The sequence below is a fragment of the Protopterus annectens genome, chromosome 13.part0 (assembly GCF_019279795.1).
Source record: "Protopterus annectens isolate FY-2018-M chromosome 13.part0, PAN1.0, whole genome shotgun sequence".
In the NCBI taxonomy this organism is placed as follows: domain Eukaryota; kingdom Metazoa; phylum Chordata; order Ceratodontiformes; family Protopteridae; genus Protopterus; species Protopterus annectens.
The window spans coordinates 111,082,142-111,107,218 of record NC_056747.1 but is presented as its reverse complement, the minus strand read 5'-3'; the positions used below and the strand labels follow the sequence as shown (position 1 = coordinate 111,107,218).

At 36.6% G+C, this 25,077-nt stretch overlaps 1 protein-coding gene across 1 annotated transcript in view; it reads right to left on the bottom strand.

Moving 5' to 3' along the window:
• LOC122787839 (dedicator of cytokinesis protein 7-like) overlaps window positions 1–25,077 on the bottom strand; it is a 4,057,077-nt gene that overhangs the window by 208,479 nt on the left and 3,823,521 nt on the right. The window lies entirely within an intron of this gene.

The window sequence follows — 25,077 nt, the reverse complement described above, 5'->3', positions numbered from 1 at the left end:
AACATCTAGTGTACTGTAAAAACCTGTGCTACTGATGACCTTTAACACAAATCAAAAGATGCCACGGCAATAAAAATAAAATGACATGCCACTAGTGATCAAAACAGAAGTAAATCAGTTTTCTTGCTTTTATTCACTATAGAGAGACAACCACAGTAAACGTTCTTCTTACTAATGTGACCTCAGCCAGAAATCATGCCATCACTTAAAGCTTATCTACAAAATAAGTGGCTATGTTCCTGTACTAACCCCTCATGAGTGCTCTGATACATCACAGTATACCCAAAACATATCCAACTTCTCCCCTGGTGTTTAATCCTTTTTTTCCTACTGACCTGTCTTAACCTTATATCTTGACATAAGTCATACCTACAAATAGTACTAGCTATGTTCAAAGCCCAGGTTGTGTTGTCAAGATGTAACAAATTTGTATGTTCTTATGTATACTACATTTTGTTTACTTTATACTTTATTGATTATTGTAATGTGTGCATGAAAATTTATTGTTACTCATGGAGCTTTTCTCCCCAGGCCTCTGCTGAAAAATGACCTGTGTCCAGTCGGACTTTCCCGGTAAACAAATGTTAAATAAATAAATAAATAAAAATAAAATAATGCACATTGTGTCCTCAACAAATTTTGATTGTAGGCAAAATCACATTAGCGTTGCAGTCCTTCATCCCATTTTGAGGGGTATGAGAAATTAGGAAAACATTTTTAATTGATTTTAATTGATTAATGAGGTAGGGTGTGTTCTTGCAGTATAACTAGGAGTGTATTTGCTCTATTACTTTGTCTGAAGAAGTTTGGTGATAGCTACCAAACAAAAGCGCTTACCTTGGATTATTTGTCTTAATAAATTCTGGATCTATGTGGATTCTAGTCTACGTGGCAGTTTGTTTTCAGTTTTTGTTTTTTTTAATACTGTTATTCCAAATTAGGATAAACTCGTACAGTTAGTGGCAGGAACATTAACACTGAAAAAAAAAAGATCAAGATATAATGAAAAACAAATTGTTTCACTGCTTGGGAATGGTTGTCCTTGGCTCTGAGAGGACAGGTATTATTCTGAGAAATTATCTGATCCTGTGATGTTCCTTTTTACTGCTCTGTTTAAAGGCTGTTGCCTTATATTAAGCAAAAGAGGGACATGATACTTCTTCATTTCAAATAACTGCTAGCTGTGTGATCTGTACCTTCCAGTTTTAAAGGAAAACAAGGAAGCACACGTTATCCAGGACCAGACCCAGTTAAGATTTTGCAAGAAAAAAAGAAACATTTGCTATATAGTAGGTACAATGTCAAAATATGCATTGAGGCACACATGCTGTTAGATGCAGTGAGTGTGATATGCATTTTAGCTGATAGTGCAGCCGTATTCCACTTGACCTGGTACGTGTTAATTGAAGTTGATACAGTCTACCAGAATCTGTTACTAAGAGACTGTAGTCCAACAATCAGTAAATCTCTCGCTGCAGGGTATCCTTAAGTGCCACTGCCTATTCTCTCTGTAAATGACTGCCCTACCAGTCAGATGTACTTTATCAACAGAAAGTGCTATTTAAACAATTTTTGTCCTCTGCTATTCAATGGAGGCAGGAACCTGACAGTATGAAACTCACCCATTCAGTCTACAAGTACTGGACTGCTCTGCAAGCCACAAGGTAGTCCTTACTGTTAAGAACACTAATGTTTGTGTAAAAAAACAGAAGATGATGCATGTCCCTCTTCTATTAGACTGATTTGGTAAAGTCAAGATGCTTGCCTCAGAGTTCAGCATCAGGTCCTGAATGTCAACTCTCAAATATGCAGCTCTTTCCAAGGCTGAACCATATGAGAGTCAGTCATGTGACACTGGAGTCAATACTACTGTACTATCGGATTCCTACTTTCAGATACATGCATGGATAGTAGCCTCTTCTCCTTAACTGGCCACTGCTTATATAGATTATACTAGTGAAACTCTGGGATTCACAGTAGAGCCCTAATCCTTGGAGAAATCTTACCTGTGAGCTAGAGTAGCTCAGTGCAGAGATATTCTCAGTCAAGGCCTATGCCTACTTCCTCATTCAGATGCATAGATGGCTGCAACCTGGTGTGGCCACCTAGTACCTATTTAATTATAGATGTAAATACACTTTTTTACTTCTCAAGGTTTAATTTCTCCAAATCTTTAGGGTTTCTAATACTTTAAAAGGAATGGGCCTCATTCCTAAGTCAGAATATAATTAAAGTTCATAAGCTTAGTATAGTTTCAGTCTTTGTTAGTCAAAAGTGCTCTTCTCAGCACCCACAATGTGCCCAGAACTGACTCCTGATGTAATTCATATGGAGTTACATATACTGGTAGCATAACTAAATAAGACTGCAAATTCTTTTTTATTAGACCCACTGTTTTCACTGCTATTGAAACTGTCTAGGTATTCTTCTTCCACAATGCCTTCGTTTCTGCCAGCAAATTCTGATATTTTATGACTGTGTGTCTCTCTGTACACAAGACAATACAATCACTTAGTGTAGCAATTTCAATGATCCATGCTACTTTTGTCTTTTTTTCATTAACTACTATATCTGATTTTCTCTCATCTATTTTTTGAATTGTTGGTAATGGGTGATCCCACGTGATGTACACTTTATGATTCTGTATAATGCTTTGTGGTTCATATTTCCAGTACTTCACAGACACTTCAATACCGTAATGTTTGCACAATCTTGCCACGTTATTGAGCCTTTCTGTGTAAAGGCCCTTTGCCATGAGTATATCTCACTTAGCAACAAGGTGTGCAACTATTTTCAATTATTTTCTTACAGAATCTATATCTATATGTTTCTCCTTTGTAAACCAAAATGTAAGCAAGTCTACTGTCCTGTGCTGCTATTATCAGCCTTTCATCTGCTGGTTTCAACTAACCTCTGCATCAGATCCTGACCAGCATGAGGTTGTTCATGGAGATCTCTACACTTGTCACTATATTCATGGCTTTTCCACATTCTTTTCCTTTTCATCATCTGATCCTTCTCCTATTCATTCTTTTGTTTTTGGCGCATTCAGTTGCTGCCTGATTTTTATCTACTTCCACTATGATTTCTATTCCCATTTGCCACCTGAATGCTTTTGCTTAATTAAGCAGAGAGGTCACCTTAGATGACTTCTCCTCACGTTTTAAAACTTTCACTATATTTGGATCTGATGGAATCAGCAGATATATATGCAGTCTCACAACTGCAGATCTATATGTGTAATGAAATTCAAGGAGGCCTATATCTCCTTTAGAGAGAGGGATATATAATCTTGGTATACACTGATTTTTATATATTATTTGACAGGCATGAAGCATTTTTCTTGTATTTCTGTCTAACTGATCAAATACCTTTCGGGGCCAGTCGATCACACCAAAACAGTAAGTTAAACAGAGAGGGCAAATTGGTTTATAGCTTGGACATTTTCCGAGATGTCAGGGCTGTTTTCAAAATTAATTTTAGTCTTCTGAGGTATTCTTTACTGAGTTTTTATTTGCATTTATTCATGTTTTATTGCCGATCCTTCATCAATTTCCAAATATGCATGCACTCCTTCCTGTTTAAGTTCCTTTGTATCACATTCCCATCCCAGACTGATAATTTATTGGTACTACAACTTCCCTGCTTTAAATGTTGCTTTTGCACATCTATCAACACCAAATGTCATTCTTAACATCATATGAGAAAGTTTTAACCACTTGAAGATGTGCTTTCAACTCCTCATGTGATGAACTATATAACTTTAAGTCATCCACAAAAAGTAGATGAGAAATCTTTAAGCAAGTTTTCTGGGATCCAAATTATGACCAAGATTTAATCTGTTAATTAAACAGCTTAATGAGTTAAGGGCAATACAAAACAAAAGCAGTGACAAAGAATCACTCTTGAATATCCCCCTTTGCATTTGTATCCCTGGGAAAATAATTTGCCTTTCGTCGTGGATTAATTGCAAAGTGGTTTGCCACTGTTTCATGGTCAATGTAATGGAATTGATCAATGTAGGATGTCTCTGTAAACACTTCTTTATCCATGAATGTGGGATACTGTCACATGCTTTTTTGTAATTTCTCCATGCCATACATAGATTCCTCCAATTTTTACAATTCTCCATTAAGACTTTATTTAGCAATAAATGGTCCTTTATCCCATATGACTTTCTTTTGTTACCCCTTTGTTCTGTTGCCATGATTGAGTTTGCTTCTAAATGACTATAAACTCTGTCAGCATCAATTCCAATATACAGTTTGTACATTATCGGAAGGCAAGTTATTGATCTATAGTTTTTGGGATGGCTTACAGGTTCACTCTTTAGGAGAATTGTTTCTGCTGTTGTTAATTAGGTTTGTATCTGTTCAGGATATTAATACTTTTAGCCAGATGTTCGGTTGCATCTGCACATGGGGTTTCCAGTTAGGAGCTTGTCTTAATTTTTTTTTCAGTTTCTCTGGTCGTTACTTCATCCCATTTCATATACCATACAATTGAAATTCTTACAGTTTCTTTTATTTCTTCTACCCATTCAGCATCTTTGTTATGTTCCACAAGGTCTTCGTAGATAACTCTCCAAAATGTGTCTATTTCTTCTTTTTTGGTGATTTTTGTATTCCTTTTGCTGCATTTCCCAATTCTATATAAAACTGGTTTGGGTCATCAATTAATTGCATATTCTGCACTTTTCGTTTACATTTATATCTGCATATATTCTAAGTTTTTTTTTTTTTTTGCCTGAGCTGTTGTCGTTACTTTATTATTTGCAATAGTGTACAAGAGATCTTGGTCTGTTCTGATACTGAGCATTGCATTTTTTGCATCTATCTTTTTTTAAGTATTTTTGTTGATCTATTCCTTCTTCTGTACTCTTCTAACAATGACAGTTCTTGTATCAGTTACTTTGCAGTTTTCTCTAGTTGATGCTTCTATAATGGCATTTTGTAACAATGACAGTTCTTGTATTAGTTACTTTGCAGTTTTCTCTAGTTGATGCTTCTATAATGGCATTTTGTAACAATGACAGTCCTTGTATTAGTTACTTTGCAGTTTTCTCTATTTGATGCTTCTATAATGGCATTTTGTAACAATGACAGTTCTTGTATCAGTTACTTTGTAGTTTTCTCTAGTTGATGCTTCCATAATGGCATTTTGTAACAATGACAGTTCTTGTATCAGTTACTTTTTAGTTTTCTCTATTTGATGCTTCTATAATGGCATTTTGTAACAATGACAGTTCTTGTATTAGTTATTTTGCAGTTTTCTCTATTTGATGCTTCTATAATGGCATTTTGTAACAATGACAGTTCTTGTATCAGTTACTTTGTAGTTCTCTCTATTTGATGCTTCTATAATGGCATTTTGTAACAATGACAGTTCCTGTATCAGTTACTTTGTAGTTTTCTCTATTTGATGCTTCTATAATGGCATTTTGTAACAATGACAGTTCCTGTATCAGTTACTTTGTAGTTTTCTCTATTTGATACTTCTATAATGGCATTTTGTAACGACAGCTCTTGTATTAGTTACTTTGCAGTTTTCTCTAATTGATGCTTCTATAATGGCATTTTGTAACAATGACAGTTCCTGTATCAGTTACTTTGTAGTTCTCTCTATTTGATGCTTCTATAATGGCATTTTGTAACAATGACAGTTGTTGTATCAGTTACTTTGTAGTTTTCTCTAGTTGATGCTTCTATAATGGCATTTTGTAACAATGACAGTTCTTGTATCAGTTACTTTGTAGTTTTCTCTATTTGATGCTTCTATAATGGCATTTTGTAACAATGACAGTTCTTGAAAAAGGTATGTTTCGATGTCAGCACTGTCAAGTTTGTCGGTATATCTCCGAGGGCCCTTACATTAACATTATAAGCTCTGATAGGATCATAGAAGTTAGTGATTACATTGATTGTAACACCAGTGGAGTGGTTTATGTAAGCTTGTGTTCTTCATGCCCCGCTTTTTATGTGGGGATGACCACGAGATCTTTAGCAACCAGGATAAAGGAACATCTATATGCTATTAAGGTTAAAGATCTCAACAATGCTTTATATAAACATTCGATTTCATGTATTACCTATAACAAATTTTTATTTTCAGTATTGGTAAAATGTAAATCAGATAGAAGGGCTGGGGACTTTAAGAATTATATTGAACAACGGGAATGTTTATGGCAGGTTAAATTAAAATCTGATATTTTACCAGGTTTAAATGAAAGCATTAATTTAAAGTGTTTTTTAAAATATCGTAAGTTGGTTATAAATAAAAATACAGATATAGATTTAAAGTTATGTTTTAATGTATAAATTCTTATTAGCATCATATCTATTTGTATATTTAATTGATTAATTGTTCCTTTTAATCGACTGGGCTATTTATACTGGTTCAGTTTCATGTATTCTGTGTATTCTGATGAAGTTGTGACGAAAGCGGAAATTAAACTTCTTTTTTACGCTATTACCGGTATCCTGTGCTTAGTTCATCCAGCAGCTTTCATTTGTTCAGTGTTTTATTTGTTACTTTTGGGCGTTTTCTGGAGGTTTTGTGGTTTTTCTGCCCATCCATGGCTGAAGTTGCGGATGATACGTTATTGAATTTGTCGGTACATTCAACCCCGACATCTGGTTCGGATCATGGAACGGACAAAGTTAACAGTTTGTTATTATCTACTCTTATGGACATACAATGTTCTTTAAAATTCCTGGTGGCGAAGGCCAATAGCTCCACGGAGATTATGGATACATCTAGCCCAGTCGGGGCTTGTGAAGAACTGCCGACAGTAATTAATCTAGAAAGTTCGTCTTTTTCAGATAAGCGAACCAATAAAAAACAGAGAGTTGTTGACAACGGAAATAAGGGCAACAATGCGAGTTGTGCAGGACTTTTAAATCGCAATGATAATCCGTTTAGTTCTTATAAACGGATTTCCTCCACAAACGAAGATAATCATATGAACAGTCAACGTGACCTTTTGCTTAAGCTACTAAAAAGGTACAAATCTCTTGATTTAGAAAATTGTTATTTTGCTAAATGTATTGAACTTGGGATAGTACCTAAAGGTTTACGTTTCTTCAAATGTCCTAATGGTGTTAATATAGGACATCCTATGTTTGACTCTTTAATTACATTCTTTAATGAAGCTGGACTCAAGTTCTTACAGTTACTAATTGATAACAACGCTGAAAAAATGTCTTTAATATTGAACGACATTAAAGACCTAGAGTCCGACCTTAAAGAACGTTTAATAAGTGAAGATTTAAATATCTTATATTCCTACTTTACTAACGAGTTATTTGAACATACAAAAACTGTAACTAATAGGAAGCAGTCAAAAATGGAAAGAGACATTGCGTCCTATCGCAACAGAACAGCATATACTCAATATGCCCCTAATCCACGGAACCGCGAATTTCACCAACAAGGACATTCTTCCAACAGACGAAATTATGCAGAGGCAGCAACGGGCAATTCAGTTCATAATTTTGGTGGACCTCTTAAAACAACCACCACTATTAGTGAATCCAGTAAAGATTCAAATAGGTACAATACAGAATTTCCTCCGTTAGTCTCTGCAACTTCGTCTGTTATTGACATTTTGAAAGACAAGACTGTAGATAAGCAGACTATCAATGATGAAACAGCGACATTGAGACCGGACAACATCAAAGACTGTACCACTACAAGTAGAAACAATAGAACAAAACCTTCATCTGATTTTAATGAGCCTTGTTCTAGTAACAAAAATAATAAAAAAGGCCATTTCACTGACAATGTAAAAAGTTCGATTCTTACCAGAAGTCGTACTTTTTTGGGCTCGAATTCGTCGGGGGACGAAGCTTAAGTTTTGATGCTGATAGTTTTGGTATAATAAATTTATCTTATTATTCATTTAATAAGTTTGAATTAACAGTTTTAAGCTATGGTTTTAATTTTATTCCGAACAAAAGAGCAGATTATAGTAAAACAATCATTGACTTGAAAAAACATACCAGGAAACTTAATCTCTCATTTTTACTGCACAACATTCCCGAAGTTAACAAAAGTATTAATAAACCATCCTGTTACGCTCCCAACCTTCACCATACTATTAAGACCTTTGAAGACTTATGTATTAAAGATATTGATAGTATGTTTAAATTTAATAAACGTTTCTGTGATAACTTATCAAAACAAGAGAGGAGGGCTTTATGTAATTTAAGGGCTCTAAATGGGAAATATAGGTTTATGAAAAGCGATAAGGGCTCCAATATTGTTATAATGGAGCAGGAACAATATAATTCTAGCATGTTAAAAATGCTTAACAATTCTAATGAATATGAATGTACCCCCCTGTTTGAAATTTTAAAGTGTTTTAGAACAGTACATTCGTACCTCTATGATGCTTTGATGTCTAGTGAAATTGATTTTTCTTTATATAATTTCTGCATAGTCGATAAACCAAAGATTGGTGTTATATTTGGAGTCCCCAAAACCCATAAAGATCCATATAATCCTCCATTACGTCCCATTGTGTCCTCCCCACATTCTGTTACAGAAGGCATTTCTCTAATTATTGATGCTATGTTAGGGCCTTTGATTAATGACAATGAGTCATATATCAAGGATTCATGGCATTTTTTAGATAGAATGAGAATTTTTTCAAACAGTATTCTGTTCGATGCTACTAAACATGTCATTTTTACGTTGGATGTTATTTCATTGTATACCTGTATACCCCATGACGAAGGGGTGGAAGCTGTTCGTAGTTATTTAGTTAAGAAGAATATATTTAACAATTCTATTATTTATGTTATATGTAGATTTTTGGATATTATTTTAGAAAATAATTTTTTTATGTTTGGAAACACCTATTATAAACAAAAATGTGGTGTAGCAATGGGGTCTCCAGCGGCTCCGGCTTTTGCAAACTTGGTAATGGCTTGGTGGGAACTGGAACATCTTCCTTTGTTAAAAAATGAATTTAACATTCTTTTCTTTGGTAGATTTATAGATGATTTGATTTTTATCATCGAAGGCAACACGGATACCATATATACTTTTATTAATCAAGTTAATTATTTTTCTAGTTATATTAAATTTACTTTAGGTGACACTGGGTTGGCAGTGAATTTTTTGGATACACACATATGGTGGGATCCAGAAGAAAAAGCCTTTCATAGTAAAATCCATAGGAAACAGACCTTTACCAATGGATATTTACATTATAATAGTGGACATCCCAAACATATGAAGAAAAACATCCCCAGAGGGCAATTCATTCGAGCTTGTAGGATGACCACTAAGGATGAGATGCTAATTTCTGAATTTCATTTCATAGTTTTTTTGTTTACACAAAGGGGGTATGATCAAACATTTTTATTTAATACAGGGGAAGAAATATATCATAAACGCCTAACTTGTTTTCCTGCTATATTATATGACAACCAGGGTATTTATAGTAAGAATAACAACCATAACAGTAATAGTGATGTTGTTTGTTCCTTTGATATAAGTAGTGATAGTTATAATATTAAAAATATTATTCAGAATAATTGGAAAGTAATACAAGGCAACCGTGACATTTTGCAGTCAGTGGGTACTGATCCAAGTTTTGTATTTCGTAAAACTAATACTCTTAAAAATATCTTGGAACAACATAACACTAATCATTTTACATCTTTTATTAATAAAAAAGGTATGTTTCGATGTCAGCACTGTCAAGTTTGTCGGTATATCTCCGAGGGCCCTCACATTAACATTATAAGCTCTGATAGGATCATAGAAGTTAGTGATTACATTGATTGTAACACCAGTGGAGTGGTTTATGTAAGCTTGTGTTCTTCATGCCCCGCTTTTTATGTGGGGATGACCACGAGATCTTTAGCAACCAGGATAAAGGAACATCTATATGCTATTAAGGTTAAAGATCTCAACAATGCTTTATATAAACATTCGATTTCATGTATTACCTATAACAAATTTTTATTTTCAGTATTGGTAAAATGTAAATCAGATAGAAGGGCTGGGGACTTTAAGAATTATATTGAACAACGGGAATGTTTATGGCAGGTTAAATTAAAATCTGATATTTTACCAGGTTTAAATGAAAGCATTAATTTAAAGTGTTTTTTAAAATATCGTAAGTTGGTTATAAATAAAAATACAGATATAGATTTAAAGTTATGTTTTAATGTATAAATTCTTATTAGCATCATATCTATTTGTATATTTAATTGATTAATTGTTCTTTTTAATCGACTGGGCTATTTATACTGGTTCAGTTTCATGTATTCTGTGTATTCTGATGAAGTTGTGACGAAAGCGGAAATTAAACTTCTTTTTTACGTTATTACCGGTATCCTGTGCTTAGTTCATCCAGCAGCTTTCATTTGTTCAGTGTTTTACTTTGCAGTTTTCTTTAGCTGATGCTTCTATAATGGTATTTTGTAACAATGACAGTTATTGTATCAGTTACTTTGTAGTTTTCTCTAGCTGATGCTTCTATAATGGCATTTTATAACAATGACAGTTCTTGTATTAGTTACTTTGCAGTTTTCTCTAGTTGATGCTTCTATAATGGCATTTTGTAACAATGACAGTTCTTGTATCAGTTACTTTGTAGTTTTCTCTAGTTGATGCTTCTATAATGGCATTTTGTAACAATGACAGTTCTTGTATTAGTTACTTTGCAGTTTTCTCTAGTTGATGCTTCTATAATGGCATTTTGTAACAATGACAGTTCTTGTATTAGTTACTTTGCAGTTTTCTCTAATTGATGCTTCTATAATGGCATTTTGTAACAATGACAGTTCCTGTATTAGTTACTTTGTAGTTTTCTCTATTTGATGCTTCTATAATGGCATTTTGTAACAATGACAGTTCTTGTATCAGTTTGTAGTTTTCTCTATTTGATGCTTCTATAATGGCATTTTGTAACAATGACAGTTCTTGCATTAGTTACTTTGCAGTTTTCTCTATTTAATGCTTTCTATAATGGCATTTTGTAACAATGGCAGTTCTTGTATTAGTTACTTTGCAGTTTTCTCTATTTGATACTTCTATAATGGCATTTTGTAACGACAGCTCTTGTATTAGTTACTTTGCAGTTTTCTCTAATTGATGCTTCTATAATGGCATTTTGTAACAATGACAGTTCTTGCATTAGTTACTTTGCAGTTTTCTCTATTTAATGCTTTCTATAATGGCATTCTGTAACAATGGCAGTTCTTGTATTAGTTACTTTGCAGTTTTCTCTATTTGATACTTCTATAATGGCATTTTGTAACGACAGCTCTTGTATTAGTTACTTTGCAGTTTTCTCTAATTGATGCTTCTATAATGGCATTTTGTAACAATGACAGTCCTTGTATTAGTTACTTTGCAGTTTTCTCTATTTGATGCTTCTATAATGGCATTTTGTAACAATGACAGTTCTTGTATCAGTTACTTTGTAGTTTTCTCTAGTTGATGCTTCTATAATGGCATTTTGTAACAATGACAGTTCTTGTATCAGTTACTTTGTAGTTTTCTCTAGTTGATGCTTCTATAATGGCATTTTGTAACAATGACAGTTCTTGTATCAGTTACTTTGTAGTTTTCTCTAGTTGATGCTTCTATAATGGCATTTTGTAACAATGACAGTTGTTGTATCAGTTACTTTGTAGTTTTCTCTAGTTGATGCTTCTATAATGGTATTTTGTAACAATGACAGTTCTTGTATTAGTTACTTTGCAGTTTTCTCTATTTGATGGTTCTATAATGGCATTGTGTTTCTTCCCTTCCTTTCTCTTATTACTCTGTACTTTTGTGGCAAGGCTTTATCTGTTTAGTTTACCTGCACAGTAATATAGCTTATTTACTTCTATCACATGAATTTCTCTTAATAGTCTTGATTAGTATGTTCATCTGTTTTATCAGACTTCTAAAATTTTGAATCTAATTTACTTTCTGTAATCTGTTTTTTTTTAATCAGTCTTAATATGTCTATCCATCTCTATTAAATCAAACAACTCTTCCCTTAGATCCTTTCCTTGAAAACTGAGCAGACATTATTTGCTCTCTGTTTCCTGTGGGCAATCTACAGAAAGTTCTAGACTGCCTTCCTGTGACATATTTTCACACCCATATGCTCTTTCATATGGGAACTTACTGGCCTATGACTCCACAACTTTGACTATGTCAGAGTTGCCACTGTTTACTTACTGTGCATCTCCAACTGAACTTTTATACTGGTTTCCTACTGATGGCTCCAGAGTTTCTTCATGTGGCAAGCGATCAGATGCTTCCCATTCCACCTGTTTCTCCTTAATTTGCATACGCATTGTTCCATCATGCTATGACTTTACCAGAGGTGGATTTTCTAGACTAAATCTTTCACTTTGCAGGTAACCCTAACTTCATTTTTTGATTTCTTTAACTTCTCCATTACCAATCCTCTGCCAGTGATGTTTATTTCATGATGTAACAGACATTTTAAACTCTGTTTATAATGAACATGCAGTTTCCTTTTACACCTGCATCATATTATTTGTGAGGTGCCCAAGATGGAAATATAAAAAGGTATATAACACTGAAACAAGGACAGATGTAGAACACAGAACCACAAACAGATGTCTAACATAGGAAACGAAAGGGATCCCTGACTGGTTTAAGATCACTTGACTGATGTTCTACAGAGTATGAGAACTGTTGTTTCTCACTGATAGCCTGCAGTAGCTAACCTCCTGTGTAAGCCCAGGTGTTTAGCTGTTTACATCACTTCCTGCTGAGGTGTAGCACTGTGAATTGGTATGCTTCCTTATCATTATTATGCTACTGATAATCTTTAATGTTTATTTACTCATGTGGTAAGTAAGCATTACAAACAAAAATTGATAATTCAAGCAGGCTAAAAAACATTAAAACACTTAGAATAAATAAACAAATAATGAATAAACAATAAGTGTTAAGCTGCTGATATGAAGCCTCCCTAGTGTGGTTCAAATAAACATTTTTCAAAAAGGGGTAGTTAAGGGGTCTGCAAAATAAACCTCTTTCTCACCTGCCTGAGTCAGGAAATATAGCTGTTATCAGAGGAATGGGGCAATGCATACTAAAGACTGCCTATTAGGTGTCTCAAGCTGGGTCTTTGGAATGATAAACAGCTCTCTCACCTGAAGAGCTGATATGAGATGCTTGGAGGGGGATAAGTAGGGACAGAAGCTTCTGGATGTAAATGGGCCCAGCAACAAGCAGCCAGCCAATCCAGATCATCCATCATAAAAGTAATGTGACTGATGCTGGAATCACCAGTAACAGGCAGACAGACACTGCAGATCCCACAGCAAGTAGTAACATGAGTGAGGCTATTATTGTCTGATATTCTGTAACGAGATGGTGAACGTCTTCTCTAGAAAACACCACATTTCATGTTGTCACTGACAGTCTTACCACTGGGGGAAGACAAACCATGCAATTTATATTCTGCTGCAGTGACCTGTACAAGCTGTTGATGCACTCAAATGTTAAGCCACCTCCACAAAAAGATGGATGCTAATGAAGTCCCACAGGGTTGATGCTGGGACTACTTCTGAATGGCATCTATTTCTCAGATGTCTAAGCAAATGTCAAAGGTCTTTGGTTGACCAAGTATGTGGACGACTGCAAGCTGGAGCAGTCATTGAATACCTAAAAGATTCAGACATCCTCTAGGAGGGGCTTGTCCCAAACCAATAGCTGGTGCCAGAGTCATGGACTAAAGCTAAACACCAAAAAGTGCATCATTGTATTCTTTGGGAAATAGACTGCTCCAGTACACTACCACAATGACAATAATCCCTTAAGAGTCAATCCAGTAGTTAGAGATTTGGGAATAGATGTAGAAGGCAACCATGTCTCTACTGTTGTGAGGAAGTCTTCTTATACTGCTCAGCTTATAAGCAATGGGATAGCATCTCAGTCCAGATATATAATTATGTCACTGTACTCAGCCCTCATTATTTATTTATTTTATTTTACAGTTTGTTTGCCAGGATAGCCCATTGGGCTGAGAAGAGCCCATTTTCAATGGAATCCTGGGGAGAAGAGCTCCATAAAGACATTATAGTGTACAAACAAATCATATGCAAGTGCATAATATAGCAATCTAGTTGAAGAACATAGTATTCAAAATTACAATGTACAGTAGGAATTTAAAAAGAAAATTTAAGAAAAATATTAGCAAATATTTACAAATACAATTGTTCATACAATAGAGATATAACAGTACAGGCAAAGGAGATTCATATGGGAATCATGTAAGAGTTATAGTAGGGTAGCAGGGAGAGAAGGAGTTTAGAGTAGAAATAAGAAAAAAGGGACTAATAGGAAGAAGTAGAGTAAAATGTTAGGAGGTGGAGAGGAAGGTGCATTAGGAAGTATACTGGTGTGAGGTTTAAGAAGAGACAGGGAGGGGAGAGTAAGAAAACAGGGTGTAATGCTGAGAGACTTATGTGGGGTAAAAGCAGGAACATTCCCAGAGGGATGTGAGATGAGAGTGAAGCAAGGAATTAAAGGTAAGGTGGTTGTGGGTGGTACAAATATGAAGTGGCAGCGAGTTCCAAAGGCATGCTAGAGAGAATGATAGTAAATGTTTACCTGGTGGACAGGCGGGCTTGTGGAGTTCAGTCAGATTCTGGTTTTTGGATCTTAGAAGTCTATCAGGTATGCATTTTGAGAGAGGAGGCAAGGGAAGGGCAGAGAAAGGTGGGTTGAAGATAAGTTTGTGGGCATGGGTAAGTTGAATGTAGGAAAGATGATTAGGGAGTTCTAGCCCGTTTAGCTTGAGGAGGGCGTTACAGTGGTGGGTGGAGGATTTGTAGCCTGTAGCAAACTTGGGAATTTCGTTGTAGCAGGAAGAAAGTTTTGTCTTTAGAGAAGACTGTAGGTTAGTAAGAAGTGGGACACCATAGAGGAGGGAAGGAATGAGGTAAGTGGTAGACAGAACAAGCTTTGTAGGGGGAGTGAGGAAGTGATTGTGGTGGTAGAGCATACCAAGTTTCTGGTAGGTTTTCTTGATGTTTGTTTGTAGACGGGTATTAAACTTGAACTGCTCATCAATGAGGACACCTAGAAGTTTGGCATGGGATACTACCTCGAAAGAGGTATTACTCTGATTGGTAAAGGAGAATGAGTTTTTGTCTATGGTGGTGTTTGTAGAAGGAGTAAATACAATATGTTTAGCTTTTCAATCATTCAGTGACAGGTGATTAGCTAACATCCAGTGTTCAGTGGAAGTGAAGGCCTCTTGGGTTAATTTTAAGAGTGTGGAGATAGAGCTGGTAGAACAGATGATCATAGAGTCATCTGCATATTGGATAAGCTTAGCATATGGGATAGCCTGGTGAAAGTAATTTATGAAAATATTGAATAGCAGTGGACCTAATATGGAACCCTGGGGTACACCTGTAAAAGTATTAAGGAAGGAGGATGTGGCTTTTTTCCATTTGACTGCTTGTTGCCTATTGGAGCTATAGGTAGCTAGTGAACCAGCTGATGGAGGAGAAGGACAGATTAAGATTACAGAGTTTAGATAGAAGAAGGTTATGAGAGACAGAGTCAAATGCCTTTGATAAGTCGAGAAGGAGGGTAGACACTAGGCAGCCAGAGTCACGTGCTTTCTTGATGGTTTCAAGAAAGGAGAGGAGAGCAGTTGTTGTGCTATGGCCATGTCTAAATCCATGTTGTGTGGGGGTAAGCAGGTGGTTATCTGTGAGGTAGGGTAAGAGTTGTAGGTGAATGAATTCTTGAGATAGGGGATAAGATTGTGATGGGTCAAAAATTGGAATAGTGTTATTGTTATCCCCTTTATGAAGAGGAATAATAAAGGCCTTCTTCCAGAGTTGGGTTACATAGTCTTCTTGGATTGACCGATTTATTAGAATGGAGCTAGGGAAAGCAATGGCTTCAGCAGCTATTTTTAAAAAGTAGGAAGGAAGGTTGTCAGGGGCAATGGGGCAGGGTTTCAAGTTCAGAAGGAGTGTTTTATGGTAGATGTAGGGATAGGTTTGATAGTGAAGGGAAGGGGTTGGGAGGTGATAGGATTTGGGGAAGAAGAGATGGGAGAGGGTGGAGATGAGGATGAAGCATGGCTGGGGAAGGAAGTTGTTAGTTTGGCTATGAAGTCAATGAAGGAGGAATTAAACTGGGTAGCTAAGGCCAGGTCAGATGCATTTGGATCAGGGCAGGAATTGTCTTGTTTGCCAGGATTGAGGAGAGAGGTGATACCATTCCAGAATTTTTTAGGGTTTGTTTTGTGGTTATTTTTGAGTATGGAGAAGTAGGATTTATGGTTGGATGCAATAAGTGTTTTAACTTTGTTGCAAAGTAGTTTATATTCATTCAGGGTGGAGGGAGTTTTATTTTTCTGGTAATGTTTCCTTTGTCTTGGAGACGTCACGTATAATGGCTGTGGTTTGTCTGGTTAACCAGGGGACCATGTTGCTTTTGATTCTTTTAGTTTTGGAGGGAACAAGGTTACTTTAGAAGGTTTAGAAATGCTGTATTGAAGTATGTAACAGCATTATCTAGGGAGAAGGTTTTTAGAGGGGTCCAGTCAGTGTACTTTAGGGAGTTAGAGAAGGTATCAGGGTTGAAGTTTTTTGTAGAGCGTATAGAGATATAAGTGTGACATAGTTGTAAGGAAGAGGGAAGCTGATGAGTGAAAGAGGGAAGGTGATCACTGAGAGAGTCGGGGAGGGTACCACTATCAGAGATGTGGTGGGGGTTAGAGACCAGAAATCAATGAAGGATACTGCCGGAGGAGTAGTCCTTAGAGGGACTGGTGGTAGACTTGATTAACTGTGAGAAGTTATATAGGTTAAGGTTTAGGGAGTTTGTAGGAGATTGGATGGTGGCCCAGTCAATGTTAACGTCACCGAGGATAATGGTCTCGTTACTAATGGAGGAGAACCAGGACAGCATATCCTCAAGAATGGGGATACTGTCTCCAGGAGGAATGTAGAGAGCAGCTATACATATGTGTTTGTGTCTATTCATTTGAAGTAGGGCAAGTGTTCGGCACTGGCAAATTGGGGAATGGGCTTTGTATATGGGGTGACTGAGAGGGAGGAGGAATAGAGGAGAGTAACTCCACCCCTTTTTTGTGGATCCTGTCTTTTCTAATTATATAGTAGCTGGAGGGGATTATCTCTGAGTCTTTAATATGGGGTTTTAGCCATGTTTCTGAGATGGACATGATGTCTGGCTGATTATGGAGAAGCCAGGCATGGAAGTTAGGGATTTTATTACAAGCAGTGTGGTGAAAATAAGGGATTTTCTGGTTCAAGGGTGAGTAGGTAGGGTGAATTTGACTTATAGGGAGGAGAGGGGCCAGGGTTAGGATGAATATTGCCAAACAAAAGGATGGTAATGAGTTGGCAGATATGGAAAAAGAGGTATTTAGAGAGCTTAGTGTCTGGTTTTAGAGTCAGGAAATCAGTAGGAATAAGTTGTGTTGGGATTGGGGAAGAGTGCTTGTGGATAGTGTTAAGTTTGTAGGGAAAAACAGGCAGTTGTTGAAGGAGTAAAGGTAGGGGGATAGGAGGGTTGTGGTGTGCACATGATGTGTGGGGTATGCACATGTAGTATGGAAAAGGGGAGCATGGTTGGTGTTAGGATGACTAGCCAGAAAGTTAAGACAGGATAGGGTGAGAAGAAGTGTGAGGGTTATAAAAGGGACAGGTTTTATAAGCATAGTGGTTAATGAGTAAACCAGCTATGGATAGCAAATACAGATGAGTGGGAAATAGGGTGGGCTGGTATAGGTGTGGCTGAGAGTTGAGGATAACTGGGGGGTGGGAGCTAATAGGAAGGGGAGTGATTGCTGAATATGATGTAAAGAGGGGTAGGGAGAGTTGATAGGTTGTTTGGAAGTGGGAGTGGATAAGTAGGTATAAGCATAGAGGTACTGGGGGTGGGTGTGAAATGGGGGCAGGGTAGGGAGTGGAGTGGGTAGAGCCAAGCCAAGAAGAAGGAACTAGACTTTGCAGAGACAATCAGTGAGATGGAGGAAAGACCTGGAGCTGGAGAGCAAACTTAGAGATAAGGGAACACATGAATAAGACACTGGGCCAATACAGAAAGGGAGAGCTAGACAGGGGAATCCTCAGGGGTGAAACTACTAACACAGGGCTACTGCAGTTTAGTGTAGGAATATGAAATGCGGTGAAATCTGCCACCTAGTTGCCGAACTATGACTGACTAGTGGGATATGCCAGGAACAGGCAAGGGAGTGAGAGGGAAATAAGGGAGTAAAGAGGGGGCTGTAGACTGCAGTAGGCTGCTAGCACACACATGGCAAAGCTCAGAACTAGAGTGATTTAGGCTAAAATAGTAGTAAATATAATACCACAGTAAAATAGGTACATTATTGAGTATATTGTCCCCTTTCATATGCATCTGTCCAAACATATGCAACTAGAGCTCCCACGGATGTACCACAAAGAGACAATACAGGGACTAAACAACATGACCTGCATGGACACCATCAAAGTTCTATCACTGTACTCTATCTTATACAATACTAAGAGGCGAACTGTGCCTTGCCTAGAGAGTCTCCTCTAACCCAGTACTACTGGACCTATTGCACATCTGATTTGGTAGGACAGGTACATATCCCAGTAGATACCACTGCTCTGGAGCAGACTCCCCATCCATGTAAAACAAAGCTCATCCCTGTCCCTATTCAAATGCAACTTACTTCAATGGATGGGAATAAGGAAATTTACCCTAGGACACCCTTTGTGGTACTACTGGACAGAGGAAGTGCCTAAATGTCTTATCCTGCAGCAGGTCCCCTTTCAATACTCAGTGTTATGATCCCAGAAACATTCACTCACAAATGGGAAGGATGTGAATAAAAATCCTGGTAAGGGTAATCTGAATGCCTGATGAGATGATACAGCTAGGCTTAAAATGGCCCTTTGGGGTACTATCCTAATATTAATTTATAAACCTATGAATCAAGATTGTAGTGATCTCAGACTGCATTTTAAAGGGTGTGGCAGGCCTCCGTTATGGTATGTTTATGGTAAAGCCCATCCCCAACAAACAGAAAAAAGGTACTTTTGATTTGCAGCTAATTGAAATCATTTGGGAAGGGCTGCAATTGAGGCATCTACAATGAGTAAGTTTTGGCTTCTTAATAAAACTCTGTTTTATGAATGGCCCTAATAAGTATAGTTATGAATATCTCAAACAAATGACCATGAACAAAAGTCATGTTTACAAAAGTCATAAAAAAGTTCTGGATCCCCCAGCACAGGTGGATGTACCCCCCCCCCCCCCACACACACACACACACACACCCTCATTACTTTTATCTATGAATTCTAAGACTGTATTTCTTGGGGAAGTGATAAATCCCCAGGATGCTACAACCACAATCCCAGTAAATGCACATTAGTGATCACTCATAGGACTATTAATTTGTCAAATACAAGCCTGGTACCTACAAATGGCATACATATTCTGATTTGTTAGACTTATGTACTTTTACACTATGTATTTCTTATTTATACATTTGTTCACCAAGTAAATGGATAGTCTAAAGATACTTTTCTGCCAAGACCAGGGCACAGGGGCACAATAACAGTATTAGAATACTTACAGGCACAAAAAACAGATTGCAATATTTACAGATATGCAGTAAATGGTATTAATGTTTTAGGTAAGTTAGGTTGTGTGCATATAAATTCACAAGTCTGCAAGTATTTACAAGGGTACAAGTAAACTAATCATATGTTTGCATTTTATATAATTTCTTTTTATTCATTTCTTAACCAGGTAATTCCACTGGACCCCAGAAACTCTTTCATGGCTAAACCAGAATCACTATCGCTCACACAGGTAAAAATAAATAAACCCTGTACCTTAGACTACAGGAAGCACCTTGTAGCAGGTAAGAGTGTTAATCCTTTGCACTAGCCATTACGTTTGATGTTAGTGCAGCACAGTTTTCATTGAATGACAAGAGTAGTTCACACTTCCCTGAAGGATGTTTAACCTCAAGGGACGATATAGGCATGGGGTGTGGGGTTTACCAAAACACCTATTCACCCAGATCATCTAAGTAATATTTTATTACTTACCAAAACACTTCTTCACCCAGATCAACTAAGTAATTTTTGATTAAACAGTTTTCATTAAAGATGTACATTGATCAGCTGGGACTGAACAGACTGTACCATAAATGACGCTCTGTCTCTTACCAACAAATCATACAACTGTCATAATTCTGTCTTTGGCAATATCTGTCAGCTCACTAACAAAAGTATTTATACTTTCCACTGAACCTTGTTTTCTTGTAAAGAATAAACCAAGAATGAATGGAAGATTTTTGTAGCCTCACAACAGTTCTTGAATTTTTCCTTATTGCTGTTAAATTTGTTTTTTTTTTCATCTTACTGAGATGCTGTGGCATGCAGAAATCAAGCACACACTACCTTTTTGAAATTCTTAGCTATTCCTCTCACAGAGAAGAACAAACTGAATTTCTGGATCCACAGCTCCCAACTTGCTACAAAATAATGTCAGAGAGATGGAGAGAATTGCTGGAGGCTGCATTTAGAACAGCTTTCCTTTGAAAGATCAACATACACTGAGGCTTCTCAAACTATGTGAGTGACAAACATAATGGTGACTCTCAAAAAATATTTTTAAATTGAAAATTATATTTCTGCACTGCACATCAATAAATAACACAAGCAAATTTTTTGACATATAATACTTTGGACACTGTATAACATTTGGAACAGTGACCAGTATACAAATCATTTCAGGAAACATTTCTTAGGTTGTTAACTGGCAAAAATGTCATACTTCTTTTGACAGCCAGGATTGTTGAGATTTTTAAAAGACAAAATAGCTGTTTATATTTCTAATATTGTTAGAGAATTGTTTTTGCGGGCAGATGAAAGGTATGAAGACATGTTGTGCCTTTGTAAGAGTAGTTTCTCGCCTTCTCAGTAAATTGGTATTATATACTAGTTAGTACATAGTGGAACAGCGGTGTTGGTCATAAAGGCCAAGCAGTGACAACACAAAGTTACCAAATGCAGTTTTTATTAAATGGAAACAGAGTGGTAGGATAGAATTCTTCAAAGTTAAGCAACAATGTGATACAGTGTTTCACATGTGATAATTAAGCAATAAGGGATGAAAGAGTGGGTGGTGTTATATAACAATCCTCGTGATCTGGGGCTCGAGTTAAAGAAGAATGCTTTGGTCTACCTGAAGTGATACTACTTCATAAGCCACACACACACACACACACACACACACACACACACACACACACACACACACACACACACACACACACACACACACACACACACACACACACACACACACAATCACAAACTCCTCGTTGCTGTTATAGTGGCGCATGTCAAAAGTAATAAAAATAATAGAATTGTTATTTCTGTAGCGGTGCTGAAGACAATGACATCATTTCTAAATTTTATCACTGTCTGTAATTGATAACCAGTCAAATCAGCTGATTCCACAAAGCCGCTATATGATCAAAATGTATACAACTGTCAGATGTATGCCACTGTTTGCTTATGATATCTGTAATACGTTGTTTTATTCAGATAAAGCTTTGCTAGGCATTCAGATCACATTCAAGCATATGCGGACAGCTAGTACTTTTCCCTTAAGAAAGAAAGAACTATATACAGCATTCTGTCTGTAGAGAAAATCAGATGTTCTGGAACTGGAACACTAAGATGCAAACTAAACCTGAAAAACATATACAATATAAAGTAAGGTTCTCATTACAAGTTATTTTAATGCACCTCCTCTTTCAATGGTGTCCACATTTTATAAATAAAAGGCAACCAACATGTGAATATTTTCCAAAAATAGATGAAATGCACAGAGCATGGACTATGAAGCTAGGCAGCTTTTGTGAGATTTTTTTGTGTAGGTGGACACATTGATTTCTACTATAAAGAAAATACAAAGCCTGTAATTTACTCCTCTGCAGACATCAGGTATAATTGTTACCACAACACTGAAGCATGCTTGGGTACTTTTTACAGACTATTTCTAAACCATTTCTTTATCAACATAAATCATTTCTGGACATTCCTGCTGATTACACAGTATACGCTCATTTGACTTATAGATAAAAGATGTTTTATTTAAAAAACAGGAAGAGTGCTTCACAGGAATGCTTCCTGTGTGATGGTAGCTTCTTGGGAATGTTTTCAGACAATTTTAATATGTGCAGTATCTAAACTGGTGATTCTGGGGAGAGGAACACGTGGCGTAATTAATCTGTTTCAGATTATACCTTTTTATTATTTTGTGATCAGTGTGAACTATCAAGAGTTTTTTTTTTTTTTTGGAGTAACTCTGAAGGATAGGGAAATGGTAAACTATTTACTCAGGGCATTGCATTACATTTATGAAAATCTGTTGGGACTTGCAGTTAGTTTTGCAAGACACATCAGGATAATTAGGTTTTCAGACACAAAGTCTGGAGGACAAAGGTTATCCAACGGTGGAAGTTAAGATAGGTGGTTTGCTTGGTGGTGATCTGGATTTCAGATTAAAATTGTAGAGCGTTCATTGTGGGACTCCAGAGATGGAAGATACCTGCACAAAGCACAATGAGACAATACTGGTCAAATGTCATAGTCAGCCTTAGTTTTTTTCAGAGTTAGACTGCAGCCTCGGGAGCCAGAAAACTCATACCTCTGAGTGTTACCTCAGTTAGTATAGTAATGCCAATGAGAACAACCCGAAATGGTCTGGAATTATCAGTTTAAATAAGGGAAAATGACTTACAAAAACCTGAGTCCATCTAAGCATGGTAAATGCAATCATAATCCATTATAGACATTGCTGTATGTCAGTGGGATTGTTAATTATAATTAGATTGTGTATGTCAGCAGCCATTTACAACATGCAAAATTTACCAGTCATATCAAACACACGAGTAAGGCAGACACCATAATTAAAAAAAACTACCATCTTGATAATAAAAAGAAAGCAAGATGCTTTACAATAAAAAAACTATAAAACATGTTTTGGTGAAACCTTTAAATGTTGATTTTCATTATAAACTCCTAGTTACAGATCAACAGCAGAAATATAGCACTCGAATTTAAGCTCAGCCACAAAAAACATCAAACACAACACAAACTAGTACTCTGAAACCACAGAAAATGCTATTAATCAACACTGTGTAGACTTAATGAAACATACGCAAGCTATTGCATGAAATAAGTTTCATCAGGTGCTAAACAGAAATGTATAAAAATGCCAACATTTAAACAGAAGTCACATGACAGCAGCAAATCTTTAATATCTACTAAAGATATTCTCACATACACTAAACCTAACAGCATTAGTGGTACAAAAAAGATATAAAAAATGTATATATTGATAAACATCAAATCATAGCTTTATATTGAATTGTCTTTTTTAAAATGGGTTTCCAAACTCACCAAAGTTTCAGTCCTGGCTGAGCATCATCAATGCATAATAGGTTTACTGTCAAATGGCGATCGGACTTTGTTTGATTTACAGTAGTCTGAACACCCAGTTCAAAATAATGAATAAATAAATGTAGAAATGCACAACAGCGAATGCACTACAGCCTTCGCTGTTGTGAATTTCTACATTTTAATGCCGACCGCACTATAGTGGGAACTGGGAAATGTACCCTTTCTCTCACTGTAGTGCGATCTCGAAGTTTGTATATATAAGTAGCAGGGTAGGGGTGAGGGTGGGGGTGGGGGCATAGCCCCCCTTATGGGGAGTGGACTTGCCCCCCTGAAAAAACATTCTTTACTGTGTGTTGTACAGTAATAGCAGTTGCGGAAGTGTGGTGAATGTTCGAATTGTGTCTTTTTTGTCAGTCGCTGTTTGTGTTTTCGTTTCTCCCATTCATAGAAATGATAATTTGCCCAAAGTGCGATCGCTGAAATGATAGTAAACCTGCATAATACAACAGTGCATCAATATTCAATAACTTAAGGGAACAATCACAACTGATTTGGGCTGGACTACAAAACACTTTCATATATGAAACTTCTTGAAACACTGGAATACACAACCTTAAAGGGTTAACAGCAGATCAGTTAACTTGGTACAAAAACAAAATAGGTGCAACACATAGCACACTCAAATTTGATGCAGAAGGCTGTGGGTTCCTATTCTCACACCAGAAGATGGATTGCTGACACAAGGGAGGTGCTACACTCCTGAATGTGTTAGCCTTCAGACGAGACCTTAAACCGAGGTTCAATCTGCTTGAGTTGTTGGTACCTCAAGCGGATGTAAAAGATCCTATGGCACCTATCAAAAAGAGTAAGGGAAAGTTGTCTGATGTCCTGACCAAATTTCCCCTAGTAGTATAAATACCACCTGAGGTGTTCCCTGAAAAGAGGCCACTAGCCTAGTGAGACCAACCTTGTCAACAAAGGATAAATAAAATAAATTAACTAACTAACTAACTAACCAACTAACTAACTAATTAAATGTATGCAATGGGAAAATGAAGGACTGATTTGTGACACAGCATCAACCTACATTATGAAGTAAACTTATCATATTAAGCATATCTTTGTCTGGTTTTGTTAAAGAAAACTACTAGATAATTTGTGGGCAGTAACAAATACAGTGGTGAAGTTAGGCCAGATGCTTCTAGAAGATGGACAGACTGCAAGCTTGTTAACGAAACCAGTAAATGAAACATGTTTTGTGTGCCTTCGTGATGGACTGATTATCTTTGCCCGTGCTTCAAACGATGCCTTTCTAACTGCTGTACTTGGTTGTATTTTAATTGGTATCTGCTCTGCCTTCTACCTTTTGTATTTCCATAAACCTCTAGAAATGCTATATTTTCTCCTTCATTGTTAAAGTGACCTATTTAGAGTACAACATTATTTCTCCTTCTTCTGTGACTGCACACAAATGCCCTTGTGATGGCAGGCTTTGATGTATTACCATTTTTCTTCTATCACAGTTTTGTGTGTTTTTGTTAAAGCTTTTCGGCCTCATTTTGCCAAAGTTCTGCTTTCCCAAAGCCTAGAGTTCACAGTTCTGATCTCAAAT